Below are 20,324 nucleotides of genomic sequence, written 5' to 3' on the forward strand. Positions count from 1 at the left end.
ACAAAAGCACAGGGTACTTCATGCTACATGGCAAATATTAGCAATCTTAAGATATTTATGTTAGGATGCCACCAATATTACATCCTTAGCATTAATGCAGCACGTTGGTCTGTGAAGTCAATTAATTCCTCAAGAAAATAATTATCAGAATCATCAATAGTAGAAATTATTGTTACTTGCAACTGCAAGGAAAACATTTAACCTGTTTCTACTTGTGCAAGAACACAGAAATGCCGTGCACTGCTAATCAAATATGTTTAAAGATTATGCAGCTTACACATCAAGTGACATTTACATTTTTTAATGAGCATCTTGGCATTGACTTTGACGATTACAGCATCATGAATTACATTAAAGATTAAAGAGTGTTATGTTCGGTGCTGTGTCGGCTTGACTGACAGCTGTCTCTGTCCATCAGTCTCAGCCGCAGTGCTTTGCCACTTACTCAGCCTTGTTTAGCTCCACACAGAAGCCAAATTTTGAGTTTTTCTGCCTGGAGCGGCTGACAAAATGTTATGTTATGTTATTGAGCGTAAACTCAAACTGCAGGCTTCAAAAAGTGTTCGTCCTCTGAGGCACGTCACAGATACTGCATCCATATTTGTGGAAAGGTATGTAATGTCTAAGAATTATTTACATACTTGCAATCTCATTTTGAATAAATTCTCTCTCACAGCTGCCAAAGAAATAACGCAAGCTTTGACAGTGTTTTGGTTTCCATCAAATTTCCACATCACTCTCTGTTCTCTGACAGCAGCACAGGTGTGGATGGACTCCGGTGAGCAAGATGAGCTACAGTAACACCTGGCGTCGCATTTTGCATGGTAACCTAAATGTTAATGACTCGAGCAGTTGGTGAGAAAATTGACAGGATAACAAGCTCTGATGAGGCCCGCCGAGTTAATCAATGCCAGTGACATCGGATGTGATGGTCGTAAAAAAAAAAAAAAAGGCCAGACAAACACACAAAGACAGAGTCAATGGGAGGCAGTCAATGAAGTGCACAATGCAAACTCAGCAAGTGAAAGATGAACAGCCTCCAGCATCAGAGGGGGAGAAAAAATCCTGTTTTACAGGGTCAATGTCGAACGAAATACACAGACTCCCCAGTGGATTAAATAAAAAAGGAAGCAGATGGGAGAGGAGTTTCACAGCAGGAGCGTCGGTGTGCTACAGAGGTCATAAATCTGCCGCTTGGCATCGTGTGTCATCAGTCGGGCAACAAGAGTCAGACTCAGGGCATGTTTCAATCAACAAGCCAACAGACAAGCTGACAGCACGAGACGCACAAAACTCAGAGCGCCCAAAGACTATGACCAGCTCGACGAAAAATATGACACTAAAAGAGCGACATATATCGAGCTTTAAAAATAAAAACAAATGCACAGAAGATCTCTACAATCAGCACCGTTTAGTGTCACCAACTCAGGATGTGACCAAATGTCTCCATTTCTGCTCCCGAGATATGACATTGTGTTATGGCCATAACATTATTGATCTTTTGGTCATTAAATTTCAGAACTTTATCATTACATCCTATGAGACATCTTGAGTTATGGCCAAAAACATGTTTTATGAGGTCAACGTTACCCTGACCTTTGATCTTCAACCACCAAAGTCTAATCAATAAGTCCAAATGGACTTTTGTGCCAAATTCAAGTAAATTTCCTCAAAGCCATCTTCAGATAATGCATTCACAACAATGAGATGGATGCAAGGTCACCATGACCTTAAACTCAGAGAGACATGGTCGCAGTGACCTTGACCTTTGACCATTGAACATTGAACAAAATCTAATCAGTTCATCCATGAGTTAAAGTGAATGTTTATGCCAAATTTAAAGAGATTCCCTCAAGGTGTTCTTGAGATTTCTGATTCACAAGAATAAGACAGATGAGGTCGCAGTGACCTTGACCTTTGACTGTTGATAACCAAAAACTAATAGATCCATCCTTGAGTCTAAGTGAATATTTGTGCCAAATTCGAAGCAAGAATGGGCGGATGGAAAGACGTACAACCAGAAAACAAACTGCCTCGGCTATTGCCAGCGTGCTAAAAAATACAAGAAAGAAAGAGAGCATGAATGAACTTCTGAGAAGCAACGTTATGCAGATCAAGTCGTGCTGGATATGGGTCACATATCTGCAGGGCTGATAATGATGGCAGCTTTATTATGCCGACGTCACACATGCAGTTCAGAGGCACATGGACACGATTATTCTCTCATGCAGTGCCTTCATCTTTCTCTTTAGCTCATCCATCCCCCTCAAAAAAAACCTTTGCCGCTCACATCTGAACTCTGCAACAAAGCAACTTTTATCATGTGGTCTCATCTGATCAAAGGGGGGAAAAAAAGGAGATTTCATTGCCATTGTCGTAAGATAGTCAAAAAAAAAAGGATAGACAGAAAAAGACAGACATCAGTGAAGATGGAAGATCCTTCTTGACCTTGAAAACAGACCTCAGATGTTCTGCAGCTTTCAACTGGCTCACTGGGACGTTTTAGGCACCAAATGTGGGTGTTTTGTAGCAACCCATAGCTGTGTTTTAAGCAGCTTTTTAGCTCGAAACAAACGTGTTGTCATGGTGTTTAGGCACCAAACGATGTTGTTTTTTTCTGACTGTCAGCAGATGAGAAATGTGGTACCAAAGGAAAAGGCTGTTTTATGGCGAGATGAAGTGGTGAAAATACTGTGACAGCTATTGTGTGTAATATTCTGACTACACATAAATATCTCACGTAGCCCCACTTCAACAATCCACAACTATCACTTTAACCTTCAGTATATCCGCCATGAAATAACATGCAAATGAAATCACAAAAAAACATCAGTAAACTGCAATAAGCAAACTCCTGTTTGCCAAATGCAGAGTCTATAACTGCCAAGCATCACTGATGGTTTAACGTCCAGCTCACCCATTAACACCACTTCCTGTAGTGATGTCCAAACAGACACCTGAATTTCATTCCAGAAAATTACAAATCCATCTCAATCAGAAAATGCTGGAACCGTCTTTGCTTCCTAGAGTGGGATTTAGTTTGATCTAATGGGCATAATTATTCATGAAAAGCCCGCCTAGTCCGGTATTAAGTAAACACCGCCACAGGAGATGCAAACACTCATTTTTGAGGCCAAGTGTGGACAAACTGTAGATGGCATTCCTTAAATTTCTGCCTGTGGGATTTAAAAAAACCAAAACCAAACTCACTGAAAAAGATTATTTCCTCTTAGAGATCAAGAAAAAACCAGCGATGCCACTCACTGATTTCCATGATCACCAAAACCTGCAGCTCGCAAACCTCAGCCGCCCACTGTTCACCACCCGCCAATTTCTTGGCAACAAAGCTGAAAAATTATTTCCTTTCCAAGAAAAGAGGGGGAGGAAAGGCAGGGAGAGAGGTTTGTTTGATGCGACAGCCAGCTCGTGCTTTCACTCGGGCCACCCGAGGAGTGGACAGATTATCATCGGCTGTCTGGGAGGAAGCAGAGCTGCAGGATCAGTCCCCGACCTGCCGAGGTTAGGCCTCTGGATGCAGATAAAGCGTTTGCTTTTTATCAAACGCCTCGGGGAGAAAACCAATCCCAAAAAGCTGCAGTGTGGCATGGCACAACTGTCAGACTTAATGCTACAAAGTGGTTAAATTATCAGACAGGTAATGGCAGCAATTTCAAAGGGCACCTTAGAAAACTGATGATTTTCTCGGGGAAAAAAATGCCTTGGTAAGAACTGGGAAATTGTGTTGGTATAATCCCAGACTTTCGGCAGAGCTTTAGAAAAGAAATCAGGTTCATTTTCCAAAAAGTAAAAGAATTTAGGCCTTAAAAAATGTTCATCATCTCATCATCGCCTTTAAACCCGAACTTCACAAACTGCCAGCTCCAACTCCGGCGAGAGGCAACTTTCATAAAGAAACATCAATACGAAGAAATCCTGCAAGGTGACATCAAAATCAACACAGCATGTTCATGTCCGATCTGTGAAGCTTTAAAGCAAAAAGAAAACCCCGCGAAGCACACAGGCGACACATCTGACGCTGGCGAGTCCAGATTTCTCTGGACGGAGACGATCACAACTGCTTTAATTCCAACTCGCCCTTTCCTGTGAGCACAGATGTGTTCGTAACACATGCCAGGATTTCATTTGGAGGGAATCCATGTTGACTCATTTAGCGGGAATGAATGAGACACTCACTGCGGAGCCTCATTTTGTGATTTAAGCTGATAAAGTGGCTCTATTTTCACATTAAACCATTGACTTGTGCAGTTGTAAAAGTGAATTGTATTTTGTGCAGCCAGATATTTTCTTTTGGTATTAAAATGCATCTTTCACACAGATATGTTAAATGATCATTTACAGATGGTGTTGAAAGTATATTTGTTATTTTTCAACATGTGTCAAATTAGGGCCCAAAGGACTGGAGTGCCACCTGGCACCCTATGAGTATCACTGCAATAGTGTATAAAAAGGTGCAAAATTGAGTTTCTTTATCAGAAAGCTTTGGATAAAAACATGAATGATTTCAGCATAAGCGCAATAAGAATAACTCATATTAACCACCAACATCTAAAAGCATGAGGAAACAGCTGGCCTGTCTAAAGTTTAAAAATACACCTAACACCACATCTTGACTAATCTGTGAACAGCTACACCAAATGGCCCCTGGCTTTGTAGTGGTATCCATCAATCAAATTTTACTTCTTCACCCAGACACAGCTCACATGTTAACATAAGGTCTAAATGTGATTACAGTGCCTCTTTATCCGAGCAAGATGTCTCATCTGGCTCAAAACTCAGGTGAGCTTCTTTTCCAGCGAGCAGCACCTGGTGCCGAGTGCCGAATTGTAAATCCAGCCCACTGAGGGAGCAGCCAGCTCGACACAGATACCAGTATGGACACCTGTGGGCCCTCCTGTTGCCATGACCACCAGCAACAGCAGTCAGCAACAGAGTCACTGTAGCGCTATCGTCACCAGCAGCCGGCGGCGGGGGGGAAATCAGCGCTTCCTAAACAAATTAGCCCAGAGAAAACTGCTGAGGCCCGGACCCTTTAATTACATCAACCTGAAACCGAATTATAGGCCGACTCTGCTGCGCGTAATAACTAATGCACATCAAACACTCCCCGCCTCCATCTCCTCCTCCTCCTCTTCCTCCTGTCCCACTCCATCATCAGCTGGAACATTTATATCGGGATATTCATTCCCAGGAGAGACAGAGAGAAATGTCAAGACAAGGGAGACATGGCTTATCCTCCCTCCCTGGCCTTTTCGCTTCTCGTTCTATCACTCCCTCCATTCTTTTTTTTGCTTCCCCGCTCCCCGCTCCTCATTCATTCTCCGCCACTCGGTCTCTTTCTCTTTTTATCCTGTCATCTACATTGTGAGGAGCGTCTGCGGGTTTCCTTCGAGCCTCGCTGTGTAAGCAGAGCGGGCGAGATGAGAAGCAGAGGTGCTGCGCGCAGAATAGTGAAGCTGGATGTGATTTTAAATTCTGCCACCGGTGAAGCAAAATGAGATATCGCTCTAAAACTGGTTGTTGGCATCAAAGCAAAGTAAATTAACACGAAGGTCGGTTACACAAGGTGTCACGAACAAGAGGTCACAAGATGATCAACAAAACTGAGAAAGATAAATGATTTCTAGCAGGAAAGTTTCATTATTATTTTTCTGCCTTTCTTTAATCTCTGCTTTTATTATAAAATACTGAATAATTTGACTTCTTAGCCTACGATTACTACTAATACTACCACTCCTGATCTACTACCACCCCTGAAACTCATACTAAATCCCTTAAATCTACTACTTCTTTTACTATGACCCCTACAATTATTACTTATTTCCCAAAAACTACTACTACTACCACTACTACTGCCATGAAAAGAAAAAGCATTACATCTATTACTACTACCCCTAAATCTACTATTACTACTGCTATGACCCATAAAAAAATACTACCACTGCTACTGCGACTACCACTACTACTACCACCACTACTACTACTACTATATACCATAAAACTACTTCTATTACTACTCCCCCTTATAGGCTACAAGCTTCCTGAAAACTACTACTAGGCCTGAAACTAATAGTACTATTACCTCTAAAACAACTACTTCCCCAAACTGCAACTGCTACCACTTCTACTGCTTACTACTAAAACTACTAGTACAATCACCCCAAAAATATTACTAATACCCCTAAGTCTACTATTTCCCCTTAGCTTCTACTACAGCTAAAACAAAAACTACTACCGCTAAAAATACTAGTTCATATTACTACTATTACCCCTAAAACCACAACTTCCTATAAAACTATTACCTCAAAAAATCTGACTCCCATCACCCCTACTACTACTACTACTACTACTACTACTACTACTACTACTACTACTACTACTACTACTACTACTATCCTTGAAACTTCTACTTCTTCTACCCCTGAAGCTACTACTACAACCACCCTTGATACTACTCCAGAGGCCCAGAAAACATTTTAAAGAATTTAGAAACTTTACCTGAGTCTTGAACGATAGATGCAGAGACATAATTCAGTTCCTATGCCATAACTCCAGGTGTCAAACAGGTACTTGGTCTTGATGCAGTACTTTCTGAAGGCCCAGGAACTATATAAAAAAAAAAAAAACATGGGTCAAACAGAAAAATATTAGTGTGGCAGTGACATCAGTATTCAAACAGGCGGTGGACATTTCTTTTAATTGCTATTGGTGTTAAAAACAAAATGATGTTGTTTTCTTCTCAGCTAGTTAAGAGAGAAAAAAGAAACAGAGTGTTGGCGAGCGAGATGAGAGAACAAAGCGAGTGAACACGAGAAACAAAATTTAATTTGTTATTTGCTTCATCGCAGAAGAAACAAATAATCATCAAACACTCAGAGGATTGTTGGAGCCATGCCTTCTGCAGTTCCCAGTCTACTTTTCAATCTCTGCATGTCTCCGTCTCGTTCATTCATTACGTCCATTCAAACACCCGAGTCAAAAAAATAAAAACAAACAAGATAACTCAAACATCAGTCACCAGTTTAATTTGCCAGATGCAGTCGAAACACAAATAAGAGCATAAAAAGAAAGTTTGTTTAGTTTGTGAGTTAAATAGTTCTTGGACTACTTAGGTTAAAAGGGCTGTAAGATAAAATGTTGATAATTATGATTTCGTAATTAATCATTAATCATTTGAGCCAAAAATGGCAATCATATACTGGTTCCCACTTCTTAAATGACGAAATGTGCTGCCTTTGGGGTTGCAACATATACTTATTATTATCCTCGATTAATCTCCTGATTATTTTCTCGATCCCAAAGCCCAAGAGGACATCCTCAAATATCACATTTTGTCTACAACCCAAAGATATTCAGTTAACCGTCATAAAGTTAAGAGAAAATATTCATATTGAGGAAGTTGGAATCAGAATTTTGCCTTTTTTAGCTCTTAAAAAATGACTCAAACCTCTTAATCGACTATCAAGTAAGTTACAGATTATATTAACAGTTGAAAACGAATCGATTATCTGTTTGAGCTCTACTGTAAATATAATATATATATATATGTCAGTGGTTCCATCAGTAGAGACTGCAGAGCTCTGGTGGTGCATGCTGTGCACTACATACAATGACTTTGATAAGAGCACCTGTATTTTTGGAGGGATTGGAAAACATACCTTCAGGATTTCTGTGTACCCTGGTATATCAAAATACTGCTATACCACCTAAACCTACAAACTGGCACCTTAAATCTATTTCCCTTGTTGGATGACGAAAACAGATTTACCACCGCCTGTTGCATTGGAGTTATTTCGTCTCACACAGGCACAGAACATACAATCCATCTGGCCATTATCTGTGGTCCTCGCTGCGTGTTCACCTTTTTTGCAGACACACAGAAGACATAAGGCCACGCGACAGTCGACCTTCATCTCCACTAGTTCTTTGAGGCCGATTTGGTGCATCTTGCAATAAGCACAATGTTCCGATATTTTATACACTCAATGATTAATACTCAGAAAAGCAACACATTCACAGACAATAAAAAATAATGATTAGTTGAAAGCCCCGTGAATTCTCTCTTTTCTGCAGTGTTCACGTTTCATTCAGGATTTAATCCAAAATGAATATATGGAACAGGAACATGTGCGACCGCATAACCCCGAGGCGCTTATCAATTCATTATAAAAACATTACTGCTGGAACTCAGCGTTCTCCTGCTTACCTTTTCAGATGGAAAGACAACTACAGCCGCCCCGTGAAGTCATACTGTTTATCTTCAAACCATTACAGCGCCATCCAGGCACTAAGGCAATTAATTACTGAATTATACCATGCTGGTGCACAATGAATGCAATAGGCCCTTGGGGCTTTTTTCTCATTACCAGGTACACACTGTCCTACACGGGCGAAGCAGGGGAGGCTTTTAATAACATTTAGTATTCAGATTAAACTGTTGTATGCAGCCAAAGCTCCGGCTTCCAGGGTTTCAGCTCCAAAGTAGGATCAATTTACAATCCAATTAATTCAAATTGTTTGGAAACATGCTCACAAGTAGGAAAACAATCGGCTGTCCCGTAATGGGGGTCTAGAGCAGAAAGGGGAGGGGGGTTACCTGATGTGTTTGACATGCCTCTTTTGATGCTTCAGTACACAGTCAATACAGCCATACAGGAGGCTGTTAAGGGGATTAAAACCCTCCCCTACTTAAATGCATTACACCGAGTATTTGTTATATTTAAAGAGCCTGATAATGCCCGGTGTTTATCAAAAATTAACATCAAATGTTGCAGCACAATCCCTTGTTTTAGTCACATTTTATCTACAAAACTGCACGTCTCTCTGAAAACAAATGAGGAAGTCAGCCATTAATCTACGGGCAAGCTAAGTATGTGCTTGTATTTAATCTTAAATAATTAAATTTAGGGTTTTATTTATTTTCCTAAATATCTATCTATATATATATAATATAACCTGTATTTCCACCTTAACTGCTTATATTTTAAATGTATTTATGTGTCATATAAAATTGAATAAACTGACTTTCTGCCTGTTAAATAATTTTTAAAAATCAAAGAAAAATATGAAATCTTTACTACCATCACTGCTCTCCGCCCTCTGTGTTTGTGTGTGTGTCTTTGTGTTCGTGTGTTACTGTGTGTGTCAAAAGGGGTCAGCTGCACCACATGTGACCATCAACCTCCCCGCTGGCAAGGTGCTGGGCGAAGCCTCGCCGGCTGCCATGGAGACACTGAGACGCCTAATGTAGCAGAAGGGAAAAGGCTGGCTGGCCCAGTTTGTCTTTCTGTTCGTGTGCTGCTGATTCAGACTTTAAAAACAGGTAAAGCTAAAATAAAAAGAGGAAGGAATCAGTGGAGCGCTTTTCTTGTGGCAGTAAAGACACATCAGAGCAGCGGTTGGAGGATTTGTGGTGGATGGAGTAAACGAGATGCTGCTGCAGACTCCCTGGTGGCCGCGATGATACAAGGATTTGTATAGTTATCTTCTGAGGAGCATGTGTGAAATTCTCTTTTACTACATAATACAGAAAACCATTCCCAGGATGTGGGTTGCATAAGAAATGAGTTACATGTGACAGACGACGACATCCCAATCAAAGGCAAATCACACATGACAACTAATTTCGGCAAGCCGACTCCAAACTGTGTCCTCTCTGGATGAAAATAAAAATGATCCCCCCCCTCTCTCTCTGTCCCCTCTATCACTGCCACCCATGACTTGTTTTACGTCCAACAATGATCTGAGCAGCGGCTGCCAAGCATATAAATTTGGCCACGAGGACAGGCTCATTGGCAGCGCTGAAACAGAGCGAGCTGTGGTAAATCCTGGAGGCAGTGCGTCTTTATTACGCCGTGAATGGATGGAGCGACACACACACAGATCTGATTCCTAATGTGGAGTAATGGACAAAAAGAAGAGTGATAAAAAAGAGAGGAAAGGATGTCAAACTGTCACAAAATAGAGCTGCAACCAATGTTTATTTGAAGTTTTGATTCATCTGTTGCTTATTTTCTTGAGTAATCAATAATTGTTGGTTTTATTAAGTGTCAGAAAATGGGGAAAAAATGTCAATTAGTGATTCCAAAAGCCCAAAATAACGCGCTCAGATGTCTTGTTTTGTCCACAGCCTGTTTTTTATCATAACGTGCAATTATCCATGTGCAGTTGTTATAAATATTTCATTAACTGTCATTAACATCAGCAGGTTTACCTCTATTGCAGCAGCCACACTAGCCATCATTATTTCTAACTGAAGTCGACGTAGACATGTTATATGAGCGATAACAGAAAGGCAAGCCCCTTATCAACGGAGTGACCCCGTATGAGGGATTTCGGGGAGCTGATACAATTTCACAGAGGAATTGTAGATTCAAAACTTCCAGGTGATCCGCTCAACTTTTGAAGAGTTACGTGATGCAATAGCACCTCATGTAGTTGCATCACGCCTGTGAAATCCAGTTACTGCCGATAAGCCCATAGCCAAAGCATAATCAGACTTAGAAAAGCCAAAAAAAGTGTTTCCATTGCAGTTTTGCGAAATATGGCTTTTCCAGATTGCAGAAATACCACCTCATGCGAGCGTAAAAACTTTTTTGCGTTTTTTTCAAGACTGATGTTTCGATTAGGCATATTTTATATCCGCGATTCCAATTTGAGCAATTTGTGTATTAATGAAAACCAATCTAGTGTTTAACTGGCAGAGCGTGAATGTGTCCTTGGCGACTGACTGTGGCTGCAGCTACCTCGACTTTTTCTGCATAGCAAGATGCTGAACGCCAGCTCGCTTTGTTCTTTGTCATTCACTCTCATGTGTACTTTGTGGTATTGAAGCAGCGCATACACCTGAGTACTCGCACAATCCTGACTCAGTATTTCCAGCAGGAATCAGCATTGCAACAAGCCAATAAAAGATAAGAATAGAGATTTTTAAGTGAAAGAGCTGAACAGTTTTTTGCATGAATGTGCAAAATATTGACCAACAGATGTGCAAAAGTTTACAGTGTGAAGTATAGACTGGATGCCCTGCTGTACCTTCTGCTCATTAGCTGGATTTAATATGTTTAGCCAATAAAGAGCTGGAAACCAGTTTCTCTTTATTACCTGACTTTGCTTATCAGATGCGGACGTGTGTGCAGGAGGACATGGAAATTAAAGACGATCAGCTTCCTGTAGTGTGAAGTTTATCTGTTTAAAGCACTAAATATACATTCAGAGGATAAATAAAGTCATTGGGTTTTTTTTACTGAGATCCACAAAACCAAAATTCAATGCAGCCAGAGTTGTTGAGATATTTTACTCAGGAGAAAGTGTCAGACGCACCGCTGTGCCTCCAGCATGGTTAAAAATCAGATAAACTCCCCTGCTGCTCATCTGCCTCAGAGCCCCGCGCTGTCTCTCTTTTATCTGCCCTCCTTTCTTGATCACTCATCTTTCTTCTCTCCTTTATCTTCTCCCTCCTCATCGCAGCTCGTTGCCAAGGTTCCATCAAAACCACATCCCTTTAGGGGCTGTGTCCTTGTGTATCAGAGAGGAAAAAAAGGCGAGGCAGAAAAAACAATCTCAATCACGGCAGGCAGGCATGTGTTGTGACTCCTCCACCCTACAGACACAACACAGCAGGCGGCCTTTTTCCACACAGTGTCCCCAAACAAGCTCCGCCAGGTTCAAGAGGGGAGGTCACCCTGGAAAAAAATACATTTTAACAAAGACCTTCCCCTCCTGGGATATTAACAACACTCCTCTCGAGGGCTTCCAGCCTGCCACATCCTGAAATTTAAAAAAATACACCCGCAATACTGCTTGACCACTGCAACACCATTTTAAAGCAAATTCAATCCCCAAGTCAAATCTGAAAGTAAAATTAGATGCCTGTGGCTGGGATGGAAACAAATAACTAATATTAATATCTTTCACAGCCTCCGAACAATCACTGAGTCGCCATATGCTGCTGCTTCTCTCATGATGCTCGCATGAAGAGCGGCTGTCGCAGATCGCGTCATGTCCCGGTGATAAATAATGAAGGCATGTGCCAGCAGGCGGAGGCAGACAGCCCCAGATGTTGGAATAAAAGAAAAAGTGGGTCAGGTGTCTGGATGATGCTAACCACACACGGATACATGACGAGCGAGCAGACGGGCGCTGAATATTCGGACGAATCAGGAAAGCAGCAGTCAGAAAACGGATGGTTGTAATCCATCATGATTTAATCAACACTGCCGTCCAAAAGTTATGAATAGGCTGTTATATTAATGTTTTACGTCTTTTCTTTGGTAATGTCTCCCTTAACAGAGATTAAAAAAGGATAATTCACCAAATGTTTTTACATTTTTTTTCCCAAAAGAAGAAGATGAGTAAAATGATTCAAACGTGCATTTACTATGGCATCAATGGAGAATATTGTGTGAACTTGTATTTTAATTTGACTCTCTCTCAATCATGACTGGACCATAACATACAACAGGGATCTAAATCAGGGTTCCTGTTATCCGATAGTGACCGGTTTTGACCAAAAAAAATGGATTAAGTCCCAACTTTTAAATCTCTATAATCATAAAGTCTGGTGAAAATGATTCCCACCACATCCACATTCTCCTCCTCCTCTTCTTCTGACTTTGTTAAGACACACATAAATGCCACTATAGCGAGGGCTCGATTTGTTTGTTTACATTTTTCTCTCATCACTACAGCAGCGTAGATAGATGCTGTTTGTCAAAAGACGTTTTGCTCTTGCATATTGACATCAACGGATGTACATATTGACGATTCAGTACGTGATGTCATCGTATAGTCTGCATGCATCAAACTTGCCGTTGCACCGAAGTTTATTCAGATCCATGTCACAGAGTGGAAGATTGCAAAAAGCTCACAGAACTACTTTCTCCGTAGCTGCACCTTCAGATCATTTAGCACTCCCCTCGTCAGCTCTGGTCTGTGATGTGAGTTACGTTATCACATGACTGGTGGAGGATGCGCAGCCATCAGCTACTATTGGAGGAGAGTTCCACTGTTATATTGACAGTTTGTAAAATGTCCCATTGGCACAGATTTATTAGCCAAAAATGATACTCGAGAGCCTCATACCCAATGCACAAAAAACCTGCTAACACCTGAGTTTAACAAGCATTACAACACCCAGGTGAAAATGCTAATTTCAGCCACTTAACCGGCGAAATGCAATGATGGGCCATCAATAATTACTGTCCATCTAATCCTAAACAGCGCTAAAACATTATTCCTAGTTAGTCTGCTCTGCGTTTGGGGAAAAAAAAGAATAAGTAAAAGATATATAAAGAGAAGCAACCACTGCAAAGTTTTCACAGACCCATGCTGCTGTCTGCTGTTTACCTGTTCTCCTGCCTGTCCGTGACACGGACACACCAACAAAAAAACACATACACGCAAATGCCTGCTGACAGAAAGGCCGACTCGTGCTCCAGCGTTGAGTTCACTAGCAGTGGGAATACAGCCTATCGCCCATATGTAGCAGGCTTGTCTGTGTTTCAAAAACTTGCATGCACACTCTAATTTTGGTGTGCAAAAGGGTACAACAGTGCTAACCCCAGACTTACCTTCTGTTTCTACTGTGAAACTGCAAAACATCTCCTCTGCTCTGCTTCCACATTCTTTACCACTGACTGCTGATATCTTCTATTCCTATTCAAATGTTGCTCAGAGGGATCTTTGTCTCTGTCTGCTTTTTTATTTGTCAGTCTGGCTGCAGCAGTTTGTTCTCCAAGTGCAAAAACAAATTCTGGAACAAAATCTATTTGTAAAGACGACTTTCTACAAGCCAAGACCGTTCAAACATGCAGAGGAGTACTTTTGTGGCAGGAGATAACAAACTTTTCAAGAGTAATTTATGTGCACAAGAGGTCACACGACAGGTGTCACTTCAGCCTGAGGCGAGCGGAGTGTAAATCCGTGTGTGTTGAATGTAGCTCATCGTCTGTTTCATTAAAGGTCAGGAGGTCAGGTGCAGAGCGGCGTCACCTGTAAATGACTCCCTGGAGTCCTATGTCGCTCTGTCGATACATCACCCACTGCGCGCTGCTGGGAGGGTTATGTACTGTGGACCTTCACAGCTCAATGATGTTACACAAGCTCATCCATCTAAAATACCACACATCCATCACCCTGCATATCTGCTTCTGATGCGCACCCCCCCTCAGGTCCTGCATCCCGCTGCCATCTGATCAAAAGTGACACATTCACCTCAAAAGAAAAAAAAAAAGACAGAAACTCTCCTCCAGCCAGTCAACACTGGATCATCATGCAAATCCCGCCGCTCATGACTTGCGTCGTAAATCGACCATAAACAATCCGGCTCGTCAATCATATCTGGGTCGTTTGAACGAATCAGGCGCCACGCCCCTGTCAAATTAAAAGCTCCTTATTCTGGGCAACAATGACAAAGTTAAAGAGTCTCCTCTGCTCTTTGCTCTCTCATAAAAGCAAATTACACACAAAGTTTATGAAGTAAAAAAACATTTATTAACGCCTCTGAAAGACAAAGACGTCATGTCTGTGGCTTCAGGTTTAGTATTCCAGCCACAGTGACCCTGACACGTTTAGTGTCTTTGATTTGTACTTAAAGCATTCTTTAACTTTACTGTATGTTTTAAAAAAAACTACAATAAATTATTTGGGGATATTTCTGTTTTTTCCTGCACTGGAAAAATTTCTTTGCTCTTTTCAGGAATCATATTCAGACTAAAAAAAATGACACAAACATGCAAAATTCTGGAGGATATTTTTACAAGTTACTTTAGACAACCCAACAAGTAGATAAAAACAGGATCCAGGAGGTCGAGTTTGAATAAAAAATATCATTTAAATGCACATTATTATTCAACTATTCTTCCAAATATGACAATATTTCAATAGATACAGGTCATGCAATCAGCAAATTCTGTTTTGATATTACAAGTTTAGCATTTTCCAATTAAGACATGTATGATTTGGCTGTATTATTCAGGTTTTAGGAGCTTTTTTTTACACAATCCAACAGTTTGCAAGGATTTGGGGTAGAGATGCATGCACAAATAAGTCAGACGTAGAAACACACCTAATTTTAACGTCATGAAAGGTGGAAATATGGATATGCACCCATGGCGTTTCTGCAAACCACAAATGAATTTCATTCGTATGTTTTATACCTATCACATCAATCGCTGGTTGGCGTGTTACTATGACGACCTGCTTTCCAAGCTGCAGATCACTATAGACCATTATTTAAGATAAACAAAAAACAAAAATAGTTGTGATTTTGAGAGTCATTGCTGCTTTTTTGAGGCTTTTTAGGTGCCAGATGTGGGCGTTTTGCAGGGACCCGTTCTGACGTTTTCAGCAGCTTTTTGGGCATAAAAGCATGAGTGGTTGTTTTTTTTTTTTTACAGAGACTGCTTTTTTCTGCTGGGATATTACTTCCCAAATGGGGTATTTTTAGAAAAAATATGACTTTTTACCATCCATAACCAAGTAATTTATGTGTATAAAAACAACACATTAACCACAGCATTGCTGCAGTGTAAAGTAGGTTCCCAGTTGGTGGGTCGCTGTCATAAAGTGGGTCCAAGGTCCATTCAAAATGGATAAAAACACTTAATTTTGAAAAACAGTGAATCACCAGCACAGAGCTTTTATTCTGAAGTGCCATTTCCTGCGGTAGAGTATGTGCGCTACATAATAATGTGCAAATATTTTATATCTACTGTCTATGTTTTGCAGAAAAGTATACTGCCAGCATTTTTTTCTGGCGACTGGAAACCTGTGGTCACTCGATCCAAAAAGTCCACCACCGGTGGAAAAACTGCTGTTTTTAAGCAAATAAGCACCATGGAGAAAGTGGCGCCAGTTGTTCCATATTTTGAAATGAAAAACAACATGATAGAGCACGATAACTGAAGTGTGCACGGCTCATATTAACAGGAAAATTAAAAAAATATTTAATTTTATTATCCATGTAATCAGCAAGAATAATCCTTCATCCTTTTTCAGGATAAAGGGTAAAAAAAAAAAACAGAAAATTTAGTGCATCTGAAAGTCGCCACTAAAATGAATGAGGAGGCTGTATTCATAATGTTGCTTATTCTACTCAAGAAATGAAAGTAGCTCTGATCAGACAAATTTTTGTCTTTGATCTCAGTGATAACTTTCATGAATAAACTATGGGAGAGAATGAAGGTCTAAATCAGACTGAATTTTGTGTTAATAGTTCTTGTAAATCACTTTTCGACACGGATCCATCAGCTGCTCACAGAGTGAGCTCTGAACTGAAACTGAACAATAAAGCAGAGCTCAGTGCGCTGCTCTGATCCCTCTGCGTCCCTGGAGCAGAAGTCATTCTCACCGAGGTCGATGGATTTTCGGGTGTGTTGCAGTAACATAAAAAACACAATAAAAACTCTGAGGTGTGATGGCACCTCGCAGGTCCGTCCTCGGGGGGGAGGATGTATGACCCAATGACGCATGTCTGACACCAGACCGCAGGTGACTCAGAGGGCTGAACAGCCTCCGTGCACACTCGCCTGCACACGTGCACACGTGCACAAAGACGTCCACTGAGGAACTTATTTACTGCAGATGGAGAGCTGCCATCATCTACAGCAGGAATACTCAGCTTACTTTGCTTGGGGGCCAATTTTGCAAAATGACAGGAGGCCAGGGGCCAGTCGCAGCAGACCCATACATGCTTCTGGGATTTTAGGACATTTCTAAGACCTTCGGATGTTTCTAGGACTTTAAGACAACTGTAGAATTTAAGGATATTTATCAGACTTTAGGTCTTTTTAAGGGATTTTAGGACATTTTTAAGAAGTTTCTGGGATTTTAGGACATTTCTGGGATTTTAGGACTTCTCTGGGATTTAAGATGTTTCTGGGATTTTAGGATTTTTTGGGTGATTTTAGGTCATTTCAGGGATTTTAGGACTTTTCTGGGATGTTAGGATTGTTGGGTGATTTTAGGTAATTTCTGAGATTGTAGCACTGTTCTGGGATTTTAAGAAGTTTCTGGGATGTTGGGACATTTCCAGGATTTTAGGATGTTTCTAGGATTTTAGGGACAGTTCTGGAATTAAGGCCATTTCTAGGATTTAAGGACATTTCTAGGATTTTAGGAGTTTTTGGGGATTTTAGGAAAAACAATTCCCACCGTGAGTCTGTGGGATATGCGTGGACATTTCATGATAAAGAAAAACTTGCCCAGCTGTTGGTCTGTGGTCTAGTTTCCTCCTGCAGCTGTGTTTGAAGGAATAACACACAATGATGTCATCACTATAATGTGCTACACACAGCTGGCACGTCCACAGATCGTACTGATTTCCAGAGGCCTGCAGCAAGGTCTTTTATGTAATTGCGCACTCATGCAACAATGCTGGAGCCTTTACTCAATATCTTTTCTCACGATTACGGGTCCAGCTACTTCTATTAGAGTCTAATGCACTAAAGAACAAACTGAAGCAGACAAAGCAGATATTTGGACATGTCGAAGTAAAACAGCAACCAGTGCAACTACTGAGATTAATAACAGCTGCATTCCAATTAGTTTCAGGGCCGTGGTGCATGTAGCCTGGCATGACTTACTGTTCACTTCAGTGGGAAACTCAGCCATCATATCATGAAAATGGCAAATATTTTGACAACCAAATTTTTTTTTCATTTTTTTAAGCAAAAGAGCATTTTCACTTTGTTTTTGGATAGGTAGTGATAGATATTAATGGCCCTATTTTTTTCTACTTTTCTTGAGATTTTGCAGGCTTAAAAACTGGTCAGTTAGTTTTTAATTGTTGTCAGTTCATTTTTTTGTCATTTTTTCTTCTGAAAGAAAATGCCAAATAGTCTCTGGTTTTCAAGTTTTCATATATTTAATAATTTATTTTTTTCCCCACTTTTATTTGGTATTGTTGTAAATTGAATTAGTTGCATTATATATATATATATATATATATATATATATATATATATATATATATATATATATATATATATATATATATATATATATATATACACACACACTTTTTGTACTTTTTTAGAATTTTTTAATAATTTTCTCATCATCCTCCCCTTTTTTTAAACTAATTTTTTGATTATTTTCTTGTCACCTTTTAGTAATTTCTTGGAATTTTTGGGACATTTCTTGCCATGTTGGCCATTCAAGAAATCAAACCTATTTGCTCAAAAATTCAAATAACGCTCATAAATTCAAATAACTTCAGAAAGTGAATGCAGCCCAAGAAACCTGATATCGATCCAGGTTTCAAAAGGTTAACCAGTGCATTAAAAACCAGAGGCTGGAATATTTGGAAGTTCACTGGCTTCTCAACAACAAACAATCTGCACCCAAAATGGCACCTGGAGGGTGATTACTCTCTGTGACTTGAGCGGTTGCGATTTCCCACACTGAAACATGAATTATTGTCCATAAAGTTGCATGTATGATGTCTAAGCTGCAGTATCCACAGATATAATCCGTCAGCGTCATGTGCGGACTCAAAGCACCTCTGCAGATCCAACTTTTCTTCTTCTCATTGACTTAATGGATTGTGAAAGCAAGGTAAATGATTTTCCTCTGACAATAGACGATGCATTAGCCTTCACCATCCGTCACCGTTTACAATCCATCCTGCAAACAGAAATAACGGCATCTATCATCGCAGGAGACACCCACAAAACAACAGGAACGCCGGGCAGACGGTGATTGATTCCAATTGGATCCTTTTCAGGAATCCTGGGCAGGAGAGGAAGCGAGCGGAGCCACAGGTTCACGGCTTCCCCCAAAAACGGCATTAAATACTGTCATTAAGGATAGATGGAGGAGTCAGCAGGTGTATCAATGCACCTGTTTGTATTCACGAAAGCCTCATTCTAGATAGAGCAGCTAAACAAATGGAGTGCCAGAGAAACACGGCGGTATCAGCTCGCGAGCCGGCTGCAGACCATCAAAATATCAGGAAACTAAAAGCACAATAAGTGCATTAAACGGATGTGTGCAATTCTCTCACAGCGTCTCAGTTTGTGGGATAACCTTGGAGGTCTGACGCCGCCAGTTACTTCTATCATCTCCACTCAATTGCCACTTTAAAACTCATCCGCTTCTCATCTCCTCCTCTTCTCTTCTGTTTTTTTTTTTATTGTTATGGCAAATTAAATTTAGCTCCAGTCTGCAGCCCTGTTTTTCAGTCTCTCCTTCAGCAGAGGAGGAACCCCCCGCCGGCAGATATCGAGACCTTACCTCATTACAGAAGGTCAACGCCGGCACCCCGTCAATTGTCAGGAAGCTCTCAGAAAGAGCTTGAAATTGATTCATCAGCGACATCTCGCTCTCAGGAGGGAAGCGTGTGGCAAAACATAATGAATAAAAATGCACAGTGATGAAGAGGAGGAGGAGGAGAGGTGAAGGTCACAGAGGAGAGCTTTTCTTCGGATATAAACACTCAGAAAATATACATCAATATAAATCATGATAATGACACTAATGCAAATCATTTTTGGAATACAGTTTACTGTCACGTCTTCCTGAAAGACACTTTCAGAAGAGGACAATCTATTTTTTATATGGAAAACAAGATTATTTGTTCTTGGTGTTGAAAGCAACATTTTCTGGACATATCTGAACAGTTAAAAAGCTACGTGTGTAGGATTTCAGGGGATATATTTCCAGAAATATAATATAATATAAGTATGTTTTTTTATGTATAATCACCTGAAAATAAGAATTGTTGTGTTTTCGCGACCTTAAAATGAGCCGTTTATTAGAGCTGCACCTATTGATTCATTTTTCTGGATTAATTAAACTATTCAATTCCAAAGATTATTTTTTATTACTGGATTAATAAAACAACTAATTTACCCCAAAATAATATACATTTTATCATTAATTATTACAGAATTTTAATCAGTCATCTTCTCTTCTCAAACAATGACATTACCGTTATATCGTTACATTACTGCTAAGTTTTGATATTTATAAAACTTAAAAAAAAAAAAAATCTAATAATCCTTTACTCTATTTTAAAACAAATTTTTAGTTTTTTTTTGTTTTTTTTTTACAAATTTCTTGCAATTTTTGGTGACGTTTCTTAACAAGTTGGTTATTTCTTTTTTTCTCCAATGGTTTAAAAAAAAAAGATTAAACCAATTTGCTCAAATTTCAAACGGTCAAAGTGCTTGTGAAAGGCGTCTAAACGTAGCACAAGAAAACTGATGTCGATCCAGTTTTTAAAGGATTAAGTGACTACTACTCCTAACAGAAACATGTTTCACAGGCGGGCAGCTTTTCTGCAGAACCGTGTCGGAGAAACA

At 40.1% G+C, this 20,324-nt stretch overlaps 1 protein-coding gene across 1 annotated transcript in view; it reads right to left on the reverse strand.

Annotated features, from left to right (window-relative positions):
- Positions 1 to 20,324, reverse strand: part of rnf152 (ring finger protein 152) — a 59,470-nt gene that overhangs the window by 29,568 nt on the left and 9,578 nt on the right. The window contains exon 2 of the mRNA XM_042510383.2: positions 6,517 to 6,624. The gene's annotated coding sequence lies outside the window, so the exon portion shown is untranslated. The remainder of the gene's footprint in view (positions 1 to 6,516; positions 6,625 to 20,324) is intronic.

The sequence above is a fragment of the Plectropomus leopardus genome, chromosome 21 (genome assembly GCF_026936395.1).
Source record: "Plectropomus leopardus strain MGB_pleo_1.0 chromosome 21, ASM2693639v1, whole genome shotgun sequence".
Taxonomy (NCBI): domain Eukaryota; kingdom Metazoa; phylum Chordata; class Actinopteri; order Perciformes; family Serranidae; genus Plectropomus; species Plectropomus leopardus.